General features: G+C 26.6%; 1 protein-coding gene across 1 annotated transcript in view; it reads right to left on the reverse strand.

The window, feature by feature from the left end:
- The window catches only part of LOC129608188 (ABC transporter G family member 20), a 137,188-nt gene that overhangs the window by 33,921 nt on the left and 88,622 nt on the right, over positions 1–14,645 (reverse strand). The window lies entirely within an intron of this gene.

Below are 14,645 nucleotides of genomic sequence, written 5' to 3' on the forward strand. Positions count from 1 at the left end.
ATTGCAATTATTAATAAAAAAAAAAAATATTATAAATTGGTTTGCTGGTTTCAAAATAATTTTTTCTAATTGCTATTTTGAACTAGTACCTCAGATTTTGTCCAGATATGAGTGTGAATCATATTGAACGGAAATAATGAACTAAATTCAAAATTTAGCAAATTTGGAAATTTTGAGAAAAAAAGGACATTAATCTTGGTTTCAATTCAATAATTTTGATTAATTTTATTTGTTTTTAAATTGAAATACTGATTTTAAAATTTGATATTCATTAAATTTTTACGAATTTTGCAATAATCATGGTAATCATAAACAGAAAATGCACGAATAAGAATTACTAAATACGAGTATTTAAAGAGCTCGAATATATGGGGTGGAATTGAATATCCAAATTAAATATAACTTTTGTACCAAAATTAATTTTATTTAAACCTTATAATTGAAATTAAATAAAATTAAATCGTTCATAAAAACGAATTTATTTCAATATCCATTTGTATATATTAGAAAACTTACCCTAAAAGTATGCAATAAAAATTTTTTTTAAGTTGCTTTCAGTATTCAATTCTTGCAATCGTTTTCAATTGTATAGCCATATACATAAACATATAACACTTAAAGTGTTTACTTTTAACATTATCAGGATATAAAAAGGAGTACTGGCGAGGGCTAATAACTCAAATTTATTGCAGAAATTTGTTTAATTTTTTCTATTAAAATAAATTTTGAATTCCTATTATTTAAATTTATAACTTAATTTTTACTGTTATATAACAAAATTTTAAATATTAATAAACTGTTCCCAATTGTCAGCTGAAATCAGCTGGAATGGCGGTAGAATTTGTAAAATTTGCTGAATTTTTATATATATTAAAGGCAATTCTGTTAACGAAAATATTTTTTCCCGCAATTATTTCGTATCCTTTTTTTTCCAAATTTTTCTTGTATTTCATTTCATATTATCTTCAAAATATATATATACATAAACAAAAATACATATAACCATATACATAACATAATATTAGAATATAATGTCGCATGAAAGAAAGATTTAGACTAATTTATTGTCTTAGATCCCCTTGTGAATATTATTAAATTGTAGAAGAAAACAAAATAAAATGAAAATTTACGCTTTTTCTATTTATTTATTTTGTTTTTGCCAAAAATTTGTATAGGAAAAATAAACGATAAAAGCAAGTAATCAAAATAGAAACAACAAAAAAAGAAAAAATATATAAAATAAAAGTAAAAATGAATCACAGGTGTAGATAATCGACTTTTCGCTATAATATAAAAAAAAAATATTTTAGTTGAATTGGGTGTTGTATTTTTCTTAGTATATTGTGAATGTATGTATGTATGTTTGGATAAGAATTAAGGCGCGAAATAAACAACTGTAAAATATAGAGGAATGGTGAATTTTCCTAAAATGATGTGTTCAAAAAATAAAGTTAAATTCAAATTTGATGATACTTGTATTCGAATTTTATTCGAAATTTTTCTCGTTTCTTTTACAACTTTGTTATACTAATATAGGGAAATACACAAATATCTGAAATAAAAAAATTAAAGGGAATGAAATAATCAAAAAAAAAAAACAAAAAACTCATGTGATAGATAATCAAATTACATATATTTTGTTTCTTTGTGATTTACACCGTTAAAATAGAAGCGTTTTTCCCAAACATTATTATTACTTTTTTCTCCGATTTTGATGGGAAAAGTTGGAAATTTTCAATTTGTTTTTGTTATTTTTGGTTTCTTTTGTTTTCGTTTAGTTTTATTCATCAAAATGATAGCTATTAATCGGAGACTTTATTTTATAAAATGCGAATAGAGTAAAATGTGCGACTATATAAATACCAAAAGGATCTGTATAGGAAAGAAGGGAACGGGAAGCGGAATAAAACGGGAAATTTATTAAATTGATAAAATTTAAAAATAAATCGTCAAAAATATTGAAAATCATTTGGTTTTTCATATACGTATAACAATATATTGGGGGGGGTATACCTAAAATCTGAAATTGACGCAACACGGTAACCTAAATTTTGATTTTTATTTTTATAACCTTTTATTTTTGTTTCAGATATTTGGCAATATTCATGTCAAATAATATGTGGTTGCCGATGACAAAAAAAATATGAAAATATTCCCAGTGTGTGATAAAATGGCATAATTTTTTTTATTTTTTTGAAAATTAACTTTTAATATTGAAGTGAAAATTTTTTGTTTTTCTCGGTTACCATTTTTATAAATAACAATAGATTATTTATTTGTGTGTGCTATTTTTGATGTCATACTCATTTCCAGGAAATGATTAAATATAGGAGAAATTTGTTTTTTTTTTTAATAAAAATCTATTTTGTGTAAAAATAGAATGACTATAAAAAAAATAGAAAATTTTTATTTACAGTTTTTGGAATGATTTTGCAGTCAAAAATATTTTATTATATGAGTTTATGAGACAGGTGTAAATAACTTAATAATTATTATAAGGTAGAGGTGCGATTAAAAATAGAAATTTTTTTTTATGAAATTGTGGAATTTTGGAATAGCTATGGGGAAATATTATAAATTGTTATTTTTGTGAAACTGCCTTAAGAATGCGTATAAAAATAAATGATTAATAATTGAAAGAAAAGACTTCCTTTTTTTTGGTTGAACTTATTTTTAAAATGTTTTTCAAAAATTTTTCTTAGAAATAAATAAAAAATTTAGCAAATGACAATTATTTGAATGACAAACTATGAAAAGCATCAACATGAGACACAGGCTTTTTTTATGAGGAAATTTCGGGGGAAATGCACGCTACTTCGATTAAATTATATCGTAATAAACTGTATTGAATTCAGACAGAGTTTGTATCTACATGAAAGATCTTCATTGTAGGCACAAACCATTCGGATGATGGTTTCGCTTTTAATACGAAATGACAATTCCATATTTTATTTTGTATTCAATAGAATTCATGATAGAGGATACCCTATATAGCACATTCCAAAGACACTTACGATTGATTAAATGATATGGAGGGTTTGTTGGCAATTAACCCCTACCCAATTTTATTTGAAATTCTTAAATCAATTGGAAATATTGAAAAATATTAGAAAAATTAATGTAAATGGAAAACGTTTGAAATTATTTAAAGAAAATAATTAGGTACCTATGCCTATATAAAGGGTTGCCAAAAAAATATGTTACATTCTCCGTATATGACCAGTCTATACCCTGTAAGTCTCATATATCAATTTAGTACATCCAATTTTTTTTTTGGTGCAAAATTCAATCTTATAAAATTTAATTGATTATAAAAGGTCACTGACTGAAAATTTATTGATATTTTTTTAATAAACATACATTAGTATTCGTATAACACTTATTATATTAACAATCTATAATTTACTTCTCTTAATTTTTCATATTTTCTATGAATAAAACTTATTATATTTACTGACATTCCACTGCCAAATTAACAATAGCATTTCTTTTTTTTTTTCTTCTATTGTCCATTGAATGAAATAAATTCAATCAGAATTGATGTCAAAGAAAAATCGACATCGTAAATTTATTCTTGTTTTTTTTTGAATATTGCAATAATATCTTGAAATTAGAGCTGCTGAATTCAAGCATATATAAATTATATTATTATAAAATTTGTTTAAAGATTTTGTGTTTTAGTTATACAAAATGATAAATTTTTTTACAAAGGATAATTGTATATTTACATATTAATATTGTCCATATATAACAATAATGTGCAATTTTATACTATTACAAAAATATTGTATTCAAACAATGTCAAAGTATATAATGGAAATGAATGAATCTTCGGGTCATGTTCATTTCATTTTCATTTCTATATAAATGCACACAAGATAGCCATTGTTAAAAATTACCATCTATTCTTTATAGTAACACAAAATCATTTTGTTAAAAATATTACATACACAAACACCCTTAGTATATATACAATACATAACATACATGAAAGCAAAATTGTAAAAATTTTTCATTTTTATAATCGTATTTAGTTAAATCAAGTCATGTTATCAAGAATATCCTTTTTGAAAAAAGAAGAAAAATAAAATTTATGTTATTTATTTGCATTTTCTATTCCATAGTTGGGTATATATGTATGTGCAGTGTTTTTGTTATTCCACTTTAACATCTGCAGAGATTAGAGTAAAATTAACACACAAACAAAAAAAGAAAGGGTGGAAAAAACAATTTAGAATTCTATTAAGTATGAAGCTAGAAAGTTTTTAGAAAAAAACACAATTTAATTTTTTTTTTGGAATATTTTTTCACTATTATGCATGCATCCATATGTATGTGTGAAGACGTGTATAAATGCAAGAGATTAAGAGGTAAATGTTTGTGGAGATTGAAAACTATTTGAATGAATTCAATAATATAAAAGCTAACAAAAAGAAATGTGATTTTAAAAGATTGCTAAAAAAAATGTGATTATAATAAATTAAAAAAATGAAAATGATTTGCATTAGAATTAGAATTTCTCTAAGATTATTGCCATATAGTATACGATTTGTGTTTTTTTAATTGAAATTTTAATTTTGAAAGTGGAAATTGTTTTAACAGTAAGAATTTTTCATTGAAATTTTTAACCTTTCATTAAAGTAGATCAGAATAATTGAAGAGCTTTGAAATTTTGATAATTCGAAACAAAATATGGACTTAATTTATTGACTTTGAAATTCATGGCCTTATTTTCACTACATATATAATACTGATTCACTACATATAAGCACACACAGGACAATTATTATAACAGATTTCACTATTGTAATAGACTGATGCAGGACGTGTATTTTGACAGATTTCAAATGGTTCGAAGATTTTAAGCAAATGTACAATAGTACAAGTAATTACTTACAAGTAACTATTTTCTAGTAAGTAATTTACTTGGAATCAATATTGCTTTTGAGAAAAAAGTACAAGTACGGTGTACAGATTTCGAAAGTTTTGCTATTGTACGACACAATTTCTCGTTCAACTTTTAAATATTACGTCCAGGATTTTTAAGAAGGTCTAAAACTAGCTCTTTTTAAATATTATATTTTTTCTTTGTTACATGTTCGAGTTATTAACATTATCCACACATTTAAATACACCTACATGTGCACTTCTATTTTAAAATAAAAACCATAAACTTTGTTCAATTCTGGAATACAAAAAAAAAATATTTTTTTTTTAAGATGGAATTAGTCCACGACTTTTGTTTTATTAACGTATTTTATTTTTTTAAAGCTTTTAAATAAAGCGAAATTCTATACAAACATATTTCCGGTATTTAGAAGATTAAAAAGGATTTTCGAGGAAAAAAAACCTTAAACAGAAACGATAAAAGTACAAAAAAATTAAAACTTATTAAGAATAAGCTGTAGTTTCCTCCGTTTTCCTGCAAAGTTTGTTCTTCTTATTTTCTTTTACACAAAAAAAAACAGGGTAATTTAGAAGAGACGGAAAAAATATTCCTTTATATTTCACTTATATGGCAAGAAAATACTAAAAGAGACTCGCCTTAATTCGCCAGTTTCGCTGCAGATAACAATTGCAAAAATTGTTATGGTATGAAAAACGGAAAGAATTGAGGAGTAAATTTGAATTTTAGCTCTGATATGAAATTATATAGAAAACGCTCCATCAGTTCACTGTTTCTTAAAGCTATTTTAAATACGATCCTTAATGCAAATGAAAATTTTTCAAATCGCATGAAATCAATTCATTTTATTATTATTATTCATTTTATTATTAAAATATCAATATATAAGATAAAAAATTAAAATAAAAGCACTTTATTACCTCGTTTAATTTCATTGTAAATGCAAGATATAACATTCAATCTCTCGAATAAATTTAGTTCAATTCGAATTTTTATTATAAACTCATAGTTTATTGTAAGTGCATATATAAATTTTGCACTTATCCTTTTTGTTCTTAATTAAAATTTTGTGGATAAGTTCAATTTCAAGTTGAATATAATTTGAAAAATAAAAACAAAATGTGCGATCTTTTACCATAATAATTTGTAATATAAATTCAAAGTTCTTTTACATCTAGCATCTAAAACAAAATGATTTTCATCTACAATAAAAATGAAAAATTTTTATTTTTAATAAATTGATTAAAAATACCAACAATAGTTAAATTTGAATTCAGAACTAGGATTCAAAATTATAAAAGTTTTTAGAATTAATCTTAATTCAGTACAAGGTTTAATTTTTTACTATAGGAAACAGGCCGCGTATTTTCTGAAATAAAAACTGAGAGTTGAACATTTTGTAAAATCGCTTGTGATTTCGAAATTAAATTCTTGTTAGAATAGTCGGTCCAATATCATTTCCTGCGCTAGTCGTAAGTAAATTAAATTAAATTAATAGCTTCTACTACAAATTTGGTTGTGATTATTTTCTAGATAAAATAAACTTCTTATAGATCTGAATCTGTACAAATAATAAATATGAGACTTTGAATTCTAAAAATATTTTGTGATTGATGAAAATAAATTGAAATTAATAATTTTATACAAATCAAAAGCTAAAAAACCAATATATACATACACACATAAATACTCCCAACAAGGTCTACAGCACACAATTTTTATTACTCGTACATATACAAAATCCTTTTAATTACATTCCTCTCCACTCCAGATCTTTTATTTTTCTTTATTATTTTAAAAATTAAGTTCACTTTCATAAAGGAGACATAAATTATTCGTGCATATACATATAGTAAAAATTTCTAATTAAAATATTTTTTTTTGTCTTGACTATAACCACTCTATATATTCACATAGTTACTCTATATTCTACCAGTTTCAAAATAGGAAATTATCCACAAGGATATAAACGAGGACAATTTTTTTTTCTACTTTACAAAAAATTTTCATTATAATTTTTATAATTTGTAAATATTAAATAAATTTTTATTTGTATATAAGTATAGTATGTACAGGGTGTTTCAGGGGAAATGGAAGGACCAACGACCAGCACGCCATTGGAAAGCTCGGAACTACGAAAACAAAAGAGGCTATGGCGGAGCAAGCGCACAGCAAGATGCGTAAGAAGCCGGCAAAGGGAAGGAAGGCCCTTGAAAACCCTTTTTCATAAGGACTTAAGCGCATAGACAAGAGCAGGGGAAAGTGATATGACTATGAGGTACATTCAAATAAATCTACAACATGCTAGGGCATCTACGGATGTTCTGGTTCATAAATTTATGAAGGATCACCTCGATGTCGCTCTTATCCAAAAGCCTTACATAGTGAAGGATCAGATTAAGGCCCTAACAGGTGAGCTATTGTATGATGATGCAATTGGCCTGCATCTTGTTTAGTAAAAGGCTAACATATCTTGCCATTCCAGATTACTGCTCCAAGGATGAGGTAGCTGCGTTGGTGAAGATGAAATCTCCCGGGGGTTGGACAGAGTTTATCAAATACTCATCCTACCTTCCGGAAGACTGTGGCCATCCAGATGAAGAATTGAGCGACATAGTAGACCTTTGTGGAAGGAGGAACTTCAAGCTTATAATAGGAAGTGATGCCATTGCCCACCTGGGGAAGCAGTGATATAAATAGAAGAGGGAATGCCTACTTGAATTTATATATAGCAATAAATTAACGATTATGAATGAGGGCAATAGGCCGACATTCATAAATGCAATTAGGTAAGAGGTTTTTGAAATTACTCTTTGCGCTGAATTTATCTTCAGAAAGATTGGTGGATGGCATGTCTCAAATCAGACATCCATGTCCGACCACATACAGGTTAGGTTTGATATCATGGTCTCCGGGGGCCTGGCAGAAGAAATCTATCGGGTGCCCCAATCCACAGATTGGAGTCAATTAGAAACGCTCCTCATTGATGGGATTGGATCCATTCCTACTTCTGTCAGAACGGTGATGGATATCGAACTGGCCAGCGAGGCCCTCACCTTGGCTATTACTAGTGCCTATTATGGGAGCTGCCGCGCTAAGCCGAGGCGGAGCAATAGAAAGTGCTCTTGGTGGAATGATAGACTTTCAGAGCTTAGACTAAGGACCAGAAAGCTATTCAATAAGGCCAAGGCGTCCGACTCGTGGGACGAGTAGAAGGACTCACTCACGAAATACAATAAAGAAATTAGAAAAGCGAAGAGAAGTTCGTGAAGGGCGTTCTGCAAGGGAATTGATGAACTCCGAGCAGTGCGCGTCTTCACAGGGTGCTTTCCAAAAAATATGTTAGCGGGTTGGGCGTAATGAAACGGCCTGATGGCTCCATGACTGAGAACGGAAGGCAAACGTTGAGACTAATGCTCAACGCAGTTTCCTGACTCAGATATTCTTTGGAATCACTGAAATGCGGTCATTGAACCGAGGGCATCCTGGTCCAGGAGAGATAACTGGCAACGATCCCGTTCGGCTTTCATTATGGATAGGACTGTTTTCTCTTTCAGTTATTTCAAATCATTTTTTTTTTGCTAGAAATTGATCAAAGAATTATTCCTAAAATTTCTTGGGAAATTTAATTTAAGAATCAAACGATTTACACATTAACAAATTATTAGAAATCAAAATATTGAGTTCTATATAAAAGGGAAATATACAAGTGTAGACTTAAAAGACAGAATTTGATTTTTATTAAAAATACAAAAAGAAAAATATTCTTTTTAAATTTTTACAAAGTTTCAATAGAAAATTAAAAATATAAATATTTTCTCAATTTACTTTTTACTTTAAAAAAACAAAACAAATTACTTTTTATGCTCTTTATTTAAATTTTTCACTTTTAATGCTGGAAAATCTACAATAGCCAATAATTCACAATAATAAGAACAATTAATAAAATTTGCTTTTAGTATCGATATACGAGTAATACTTTTAATCGAGCTAAAAACAGGATATTATTTAACATCAAGGATATAAAATTTTCATTAAAATATCATCATCTATTCTACATCCGGTTATTATGTGTCTATTATACATATACTCTATATAAATATACTCTCGTTTTGTACTCCAAAAAAAAATGGAAAATTTTATTCCCAATAGAATCAAATAAGAACGACAAGAGAACACAACAAGAACGGGAACGAAATGAGGGTTAAAATGAAAAATTTTCTCATATAAATTTCACATTTTTATTTACCGTAATGATAAAAATTGCTTAAAGGCAATTTTTAATCAATGATACCCTGAATTAAAAAATAAAAAAAAAAAGGAAAAATGAGAAGGAAAAAAAATTTTTGTTAAAAAAAATAAGTAAACAAAAAAGAAAAAGGAATCACAACAAAAGTTAACTAAAATTTTTTTCCTTTTAAGAAAAAAAAAAAATAAAAACAAAAAGGATCAGGAAAAAAATTATGCTATACAGAATCTAAAACGTGTGTATTTTTATCATTCTATGATTCCTTCGATACATGAGACATTCTTAGAATTATAAAACTAAGCAACAAAGTGGAAAACATAAAAAAAAAAATTTTTTTTTTTTCGGGTACCTACCTAGCTACCTTACCTACCTACCTATCTATACATTTTTTCCTAATTTTCTAGAAATTCCTATACCTACATCCTTAATTTTATGTTTAAAATTTTCTAGTACTAAAAACGTATATGTACACTAGCTTTCCTTTAAAGCAAAATATTAAAGGAAAAAAGAAAACATTAGAATTTTTCTATTTTCGTATAGAAGACCTACTTATACATATACAACCTACATATATAGATCTATTTAATTTGAGGTTAACTGATATTCAGTATTATCTTGATTATTATTATTGTTAAATACAATACACAGATAACTAGTTACTTTAAAGTGAAATTTTCTGTTACTTTAAGGATTTTCAAAATTTGTTGTTGTTGTTGTTGTTTTTTTTTTTATCAAATTGTTAACTGTTTAACCTACTGAGTTTTGATTATTATATGAGTTTGTTTTAATTTTTTTCTGTTCTATTTTTTTTGTACGTAGTTCGAATTTTATTTATTTTCATTGATAATATTATGCCACAACAATTGGTTAATTGAAATTACTTTCACGTCCTCTTATTCTTCTTATACATTGGATTTCTTTTTTATTTTATTTTTTTGGTTACTTATATAACTACACTTTTATGTATAAGTAGTTAATTTTTAAAAAAGCTTATTTGTTCGTCTATGATATTGTTACTTTAGACTAAAATGTAAATAGAAATAAGAATACTAGAGAAACTACGGGAAAGGATGCTGGAAAGTAAAATTCTGTGGTTAAAATAAAATGGAAAATGTAAAAGTCGAATAAATTGCAAACAAAATCATTTTTAAGATGAAGTTAGAGTATAGTAATAAGTAACAGTAGTTATTACTGACAGTTATAAGATAAAGAATTAATTAAAGAAAAATATGAAATAGCTAGGTCTTAAATGGTGAAGTATTCATGAATGTGAATGTGTTATTACATAGTACTCGGAAATATATGAGTGATCTCTCATCACAAAAGTAAAGGCGACTGACTATTAATTCGATGAAGAAATAAATGGAACAAATGTGGTCCGGTAAAAAATTTATGATAAATTACTACTACAACGCTACATGTGGCATTGGCAAAGGATAATGTGGTGGTATCGTCGAGATGACTCGATGAGAGTTACACAGGAGATGGAAAGCAATGAGCTCTACTTTTTCTAGAAATTTAATTTCCCGGCAACGGGTTGTGGGTGGAACCTGCATCGTCAGAGTATGTGGCCGAAAGGACTGGACAAGGGCAGTACTCATTTGTAATGACCGTAGGTTGATGTGAGCAATTGAGCAATTTCCAAATGTAAAAATTAAAAATATGCAGGATCAGGAAAGACGAGAAGAAAAATTCATATAAAAACGTTGCTAACGTTTTTCTACTGTAAAATTTTTTTAAAATTCTGTTTTCAATTTCTCTTCGCGTTTCATTGTTAGTAGCGAGCCATTCTGGAACTTATTTTAGTCTGACATTTTTTTTTTTTTTCACTAATTTTTATTCTGAGTTTTTTTGATTAGTTTGGTTTTAAAAAATTTTCTCCTGTAACTTCTCGTTTTCTGATTTCAAGTCAATTGCTTCACCTTATTATAAATGATGTTGGTTTTTTGGCTTATTATTATTTTAAAGCAGTAGTTATATACTGTGCAGACTTTTATGTTTAAAACATATTTATTATATACATTTTAACTAGTTTTTTTGATATGATGGAGTAATAAAGTATGAAAGTATGTGTATATGATTGTACAAGCAAACGATAGAGAATTAAAATAACCAGAAATTGTAATGAATGAAAGTTGGTTAATGGTGTGAGGTAATGCAAAACAGAAATACTTATGTATGGGATAAGGAGAATAGAAGTGGAGCAACAGTGAATGATTCAATAATAATAAAAATAACAATTAAAAAAATAATGATCTAAAAAGAAAATGTTCTGCTCAGACCCTATATAGAACAAAGAATTTGTAATCTGGTTTTCCATTTACAATATTGCGGCCAATTTTAAAATGAAATTCTACGAGAAATTTTAATAATAATAAATTCAAAAAAAAATTTTATAAATTTTCTTGATATAACAATAAAATGTTAGAGCTATCATAGTGAAGCTCATAAAATGGTTGATAAAATCCAAGAGAAATCGCAGTTTTATAAATTAAGAAATTAACATCGAAATTCAAGAAGATTCCTTAGGATAGATCGGATCAATTATACAAATTCTGCGGCAATATTTTTCCTCTAATATCGAAAATCTCCACAAAAGGAAAGTATGTCAATGTTTTCTTCCTTTATTTCTTCTTGGTTTTATTCTATATTATTTTCATTACAGTATCAATGACAGTGTGCGAGAGCAGAAAAAGGAAAATAAAAATAACAACTAGGAAAAAAATAAGCAGTAAAACAAAAAAATTTTTAAGTAAACGTGCCCAGGTATTTTGTTTTTTATGTCCCCATACACTTGTTTTTCTTTTCGTAAACAGAAAAGGTATAAATGTGTTTAGAAAAAAAAAAAGTAGGTTCAAGATGAATTCTGAATCTAAATCCATATCAGGATCAGTAATGATAACTTTTTGGATTATTTTAAAATTACGTGCTAATAGTAAAGATAAATCTTTCGTATTTAATAAGAAGCAAAAAAAAAATTTCATATTCTTATTTAAAAATTAGAACAAAAGGGAAAAAGAGAAGGCGAAAAGAAGAAAAACTCGTGTATTTCTGCGTTCTCTTTTCTCTTTAATTCTTTTTGGTATAATTATTTTGGTTTTTCATTTATTTGTAAAGTTATAGGAATTTTAAAGGAATCTTTTTTTTTGAAAACGAGTTTAAAAAGTTTAATTAAAAATAGGGGAAAAAAGCTGCTCTGTTTGTATCTATTTTGAAAATAATTTTCTAATAATCAATATATTTAAAATTTAAAATTAAATCTTCGGCTTTAATTTCTAAGTATATAACAGGGGAACATTCTGATATATAGAGATAATTACCAATGATTCCTAATTAATAATTAAAATTACTTTAAGGTCATTAAATAGAACAAATCAGTTTTTACATTTGTGATAAGGCATTTGTAGTTGGAATAGTAACAATACTCTTCACTGATATAGAAAAATTTGTTATTATTATTTTCGTCAAGGAATTATCTCCGAATTCGTTTCCATTCAGATAAGAAATCAACTAGAATAGTGGATGTAATAATTAATTTAATGGTGCAATATTAATGCTATACTTGAATGACATCTTAAAAATCATTATCTCATAAGCTTGTCGTTTACAAAATTATTGAAGAATTGAGGTTATAAAATAAGTAGGAGTGTTAGATTCCATAATAATATCAAATAATTTTAACGCTTTTTAAAGTGCGATGTTATGGAATATTTTAAATTCCTGGTAAATCCCGGTAATCTTAAAAAAACAACTTATATATCCACATATAACTCATCAGTTTTCAATGCAAAGGACAGACGTGAAAAAATGTATAGTATAATTTGCACCTTCTCTAAACTGTCTCCTGAATAATCCATTACGTTTTGGTCTTTATATTTACCAACATAATTTTACTTATACATTATTTGTATTATGCCACAAACAATTTTATATACAAATTGAAATTATATTATTATAATTTTTCTAAATCTAACAAAATATTTTAAGTGGCTGCTAAATTTTTAAATTAAATTTTTATGAATTATTAATTAAAATACTAAAATTATTTTAAAATTTTATAATAATTTATTTAAAATTAGTTAAAAAAAAAACTCTAAACATTTTATTAAATTATTTTTTGAATATTTAATGTGTGTAAATAGAGTGGCAATTATTTAATCAGAAAATGTTGGTATCATAAATTTATTTAATAAATAATAAAAACATAAAAAATAAAGTTGGGTCAAACCAATGGTTTGTATTGTAGCACTTTTCCCTTCAACAAGTGAAAATTCTGCTTTTAAATACAGTCTATGTAAGTATAGCTATCACACTATTAAAATTATTTTCATTCATATACAAAACTATTTCTAGGATTGCATATATTTAGGATGACGCATATATGCAGTCTTTGAAATAAAGCAAAAATTAATATAAAAAGGGGTTAACATAATGCTCGATTTTAAGGGTTAATTGTGTGAGTTAAGAAAAATAATTATATTTTTTAATTTCATGGAATTTACCGTTAGCTTTTTGCGTTTATAAAAATTTGGAAAAGCTTACGGTTTCGGAAATATAAGGTGTCAAAAATTCAAATTTTACGAATTTCAAGAGGTGATAACTTGAGAGGGGGTGGAGATGGAAAAAAATTTTCTTCTAACAAAATGAACTATTTATTAATATCTAAAAGCTCCTAAAATTTCAAGCTTCTACAGTCTGGGGTCTAGAAGAAAAACGACATCAAAAATTTGGAAAAAAAGAACTTTAAATAACGGTAAATTTGAACGGCCATTTTGTTTTTCTAAAGTTTAACTATAGTATACCGCGGTAGGTGAAGCAACGCACTGCCTTTCTGCGTTTGCAAAATTTCAAAAATGCTTATGGTTTCATTGCAACAAATAGTTAAAATAGGCCGTTTTTAGTGCTTTGGGGGGGTATAACTTCTAGAGGGGGGGAGATAGGTAAAAATTTTGTTCTACGAAAATAAGTTTCTAGTAAATATCTATGTACGTATTAAATTTCAGCTTTCTATCTTTAAGAATGTAGAAGTTTTGTAAACAGACACACGGACGGACGGACGGACGGACGGACGGACGGACGGACGGACGGACGGACGGACGGACGGACGGACGGACGGACAGAGTGAAACTAATAAGCACTTTTTTCAAAAAATTTTTTGGAAAAGTGCTAAAAATAGAAAATTTTATTAAAATCATTTTTTTTTCTGACAACTTAAATACGAGTAAATAAATTTTTGGAATAGATAAAACCACAAAACTAAAATTGTTTTTGAGGACATTGTGGTAAATTTTATTAAAAAATTAAAATTATATTAAGTTTACATTTATAGAAATTTAATTTAGAAGAATTCTTCAATTATTTTACAAATGGTGGTGCTGTACTTTTGAATTTTTTTGTTAAGAAGTTGTCAAGAACATTAAATTTTAATATAGTCAAAAATATAAAGTTAAAATATAGTCTCATATATGAAAATTATGTTTAGAAATTTTT

The sequence above is a fragment of the Condylostylus longicornis genome, unplaced genomic scaffold, assembly GCF_029603195.1.
Source record: "Condylostylus longicornis isolate FDR11 unplaced genomic scaffold, ASM2960319v2 ptg000030l, whole genome shotgun sequence".
NCBI lineage: Eukaryota > Metazoa > Arthropoda > Insecta > Diptera > Dolichopodidae > Condylostylus > Condylostylus longicornis.